Genomic DNA, 3,837 nt, shown 5'->3' on the forward strand with positions numbered 1-3,837 from the left:
CCATTGCCAATAGTTTAAGGGCATCAGGGTTTATACATCATGGACTTGGTTAGCCTAGGTCCTTCCCCACATATTGTACATTCACCCCAGGAATGGAAGTCCCTGTGTACGGCCTTCTGAACTGGTCAGCCCACCTTGCCTATTAGTGTTCTGACTGCTTTTAAAAAGTGGGAGGGGCCTGTTGCCCTCTGCTCTGTTCTGCAGCTACTCACCTGCCATCCTGCCGTCCACCATGGCCTTGCTGCACTCAGGCTGCTTCTTCTCCTGGATCACCTCTGCCTTCCAACAGGGACTTGCCATGGCAGCCTCCAATAGGGCTGGCTCCTGGTGGGCCCATGTGAAGATGGGACTTCCAGATCCTATCTGGGGAGTCACCAAAGCCTGTTTAAGAGGGACACTGATAGCAAAAAGATGAATCTGGAAGTTGGTGCTGATCAGGACAATAACTGAAAGCTTTATCTGCTATCTAACATCTGCAAGGCAGAGGCTCAGACTAGATCTGGGCAAGGACTACCTGCCCATTGGGGTACTGTTTGAATTTTGTAAGACATCTGCAGAATCAGCCCTGGGTGAGAACAGTGAAGTGTTGAAAAGCGACCAGTTTGTCACTGTGCAGACTATTTCTGGCACTGAGGCCTTAAGGATCAGAGCCAGTTTTCTATAAAGAGTTTTAAAGTTCAGCTGAGATGTCTTTCTGCCCAAACCATCCTAGGGAAATCACACACCCATCTTCAGGGATGCTGGCGCACAGCTACAAGGTTATCAATACTATGACCCCAAGACTCGTGATTTTGACTTCATAGGCACTATGGAGGACATTTCAAAAACAGCAGCACAAAGTGTTCTCCTGCATGCCTGGGCCCATAATCCCATGGGAGTGGACCCTTGTTCAGAGCTGTGGAAGGAAATAGCAATGGGGTGAAGAAAAAGAATCTCTTTGCGTTCGTTGACATGGCCTATCGAGGCTTTGCCAGAGGCCGTGGTAACAAGGATGCTGGGGCTGTGTGCCACTTCATCAAACAGGGCATTAACATTTGTCCCTGCCAATCATATGCCAAAACATGGGCATATATGGTGAGCATGTGGGAGACTTTACTGTGATCTGCAAAGCTGTGGATGAAGCCAAAAGTCCACGAGGAGTCCTAGTTGAAAATCTTGATCCATCCCATGTATTCTAACTCTCCTCTGAATGAGGCCTGGATTGCCTCTACATTCTGAACACTCCAGATTTGTAAAAACAGTGGCTGCAAGAAATGAAAAATGGTCAACTCCATCATTAGTGTGTGGACTCAGCTGGTTTTCAACCTCAAGAAGGAAGATTCTTCCCACAACTGGCAACACATCACTGACCAAGTTGGCAAGTCTTGTTTCACAGGGCTAAAGCCTGAACAGATGGAGTGGCTGGCCAAGGAGTTCTCCATCTAAATGACAAAGGATGGCCACATCTCTGTGGCAGGGGTCACTTCTGGTAATGTGGGCTACCTTGCCCATGCTATTTACCAGGTCACCAAGTAATGTCCCTGGTGTGAGGGAACAGAGACAACCTTTCTGTTTTCAGCCTCTGCTCTTGTGAGCTTACACAGAGGATGAGGGAGGATGGATGGTGGTAAATGGATCATTTCTTTCAACCACAGTGCATAATACTCAGTGGCTGTGATTCTCAGGAAAGAACGTGTAGTGACAAAGAGAGAGGCACCCATGACTGGTGTCTAGAATTTTGTGGCTTTAACTCCTCCCACATCCTTTTATGTCCAACTTTTCTGAAAGAGTTTACATGGGCAAGAAAGTCATAGCACTCGAAAAACCTGTCAATTATACCCTTGCAGTATTTCAGAAGATTTAACGGAAGTGTCATATGGTGTCAGGGTTTCCTCATGAGAAATAGCACTCATTAGAAGCTTTGAGAGAGGACCTAGTTCTGGTGTTAACAGTGAGCCTTATGCTGGTCCTCCCATGATGGAGCAACCTTATCAACACACCATATTGCAGAAACTGTGTTTTATGAAAACTAATGAGCCACTATAGCAAAGAAAATGAAAAATGCTGTTTCCTGTCTTAAGTAAAAGAGAAGGTTCTCTCTTCTCCCTTATCATTGCTGTTCTTTTTCTTTTGCACAAAGGTTTTTATCTAACCTAGATGTTCATGTCATTCTACTGCCTGTTTGATCATAACCCCATTGTATTGGGATTTATTTTAGAACAAAGAACATCATTTTCTGATCATGCCATACCCTCACCTTTCTTGGCAAATAATAGTGGAGAGTAGGCAACTGCATTTTATCTCTGCATCTTCTTCATCGATTGTCTAATTGTCTCCTGCTGGGTTGTTGCCTCTACCCAGTTAGACCTCCTCCCTTCATTGAATGTGGTTATACAGTCACTCATCTCACAGCATGAGTCAGGCAGTGCAGGATAGTGCCAGGAAAGAAGATATTCTCGGCTTTGTGTGCTGCCGGCTCGACTCACGCTTCACCCTTTGGAAAGACAGCCACCATCTGCTCTAATCACATAGACTTATTGCAGCGTAGTTTCTCTATTACAACAAAATTACTGTAGGATCTCCCACGTCTCCCAAAGTGGGAGAACACTACTGTACTCACTCTTTAGTTACCATTCCAGTGCTCTCTAGACTTCTGTAACTATGCCTCCAAGGGAGATGACACTCCAGCCAGTGTTGATGGGGCTGGCAATGATGATAAAGGTAGTTTTTACTGACCCTTTTGTACCTGACAATTCAATTCATTTTAAACAAAGCTAAGACTAACAAGCCTGGAGACCACAGGAAAGGTGTACAGAAGATGATGTGCAATTATCTAAATTTTGAAGAATGGATAAGATGCTTACCTTAACCTTATTGAAAAAGAGAGGTAAAAAATCCAGAGAGAACAGTCTAGACAAAGGTTTGGAGGTTGGATCTGGCAAAGCATATTCTGGGAACTCAGTTTGGCATGCATGGCTGAGGCAAATGGAGCACCAGCTTTGGTGACAGGAGGAAGCAGACAATTGCTTTTGCTGGGGAGGTGATGGATGAGGTGCTCACAGAGACAGCCAGTAAGGTGCAGGGTGTGGCAGAAGCATCATTTTCCCACAGTCTTCAGTACTGCCAGATGCTTTCTGAGCACCTACTCTCCTGCTGATGTTGTGGCTTGATTCTCTTGTGGAACCAGGTAATGGTTGAGCTGAGTGTAACTGTCCTTCAATTAAAGCAAGAAAACCCCGCTCTGGACACTGGGTTAAAGTGAATCCTGTGCTGTTCAAATTACACGAAAAGAAGAGATGATGTGCTGTGGTGAAAAGGGGAAAGGTGAGAGAAGTAAGATTGACTGCGTGTCAGTATGAGCTGAGCCCCATGATAGACACGTCATCCACAGAGTGCCATTTGATTTTAAGAGCCCCAGCAGGTTTGCACTAGTATTTGCAGATGAGAAGATTCAGAGAATTTCTGCCCAAGGGAGGAAGTGGTGGCAAGTGAATTTGAACCAAAGTTTGTCTCACCCAGTTGTCTCCAGCTATTTGACTCTTTTTTTTTTTTTGAGATGGAGTTTCACTCTTGCTACCCAGGCTGGAGTGCAATGGCGCGATCTCGGCTCACCGCAACCTCCGCTTCCTCGGTTCAGGCAATTCTCCTGACTCAACCTCCTGAGTAGCTGGGATTACAGGCACGCGCCACCATGCCCAGCTAATGTTTTTTGTATTTTTAGTAGAGACGGTGTTTCACCATGTTGACCAGGATGGTCTTGATCTCTTGACCTCGTGATCCACCTGCCTCGGCCTCCCAAAGTGCTGGGATTACAGGCTTGAGCCACCGCGCCCGGCCACTATTTGACTCTTTAGGAGG

The 3,837-nt window shown here is 45.9% G+C and overlaps 1 pseudogene; it reads left to right on the top strand.

Moving 5' to 3' along the window:
- Positions 1–232: 232 nt before the first annotated feature.
- On the top strand, positions 233–1,559 carry LOC108314914 (annotated as a pseudogene).
- Positions 1,560–3,837: the final 2,278 nt, after the last annotated feature.

The sequence above is a fragment of the Cebus imitator genome, unplaced genomic scaffold (genome assembly GCF_001604975.1).
Source record: "Cebus imitator isolate Cc_AM_T3 unplaced genomic scaffold, Cebus_imitator-1.0 Scaffold163, whole genome shotgun sequence".
NCBI lineage: Eukaryota > Metazoa > Chordata > Mammalia > Primates > Cebidae > Cebus > Cebus imitator.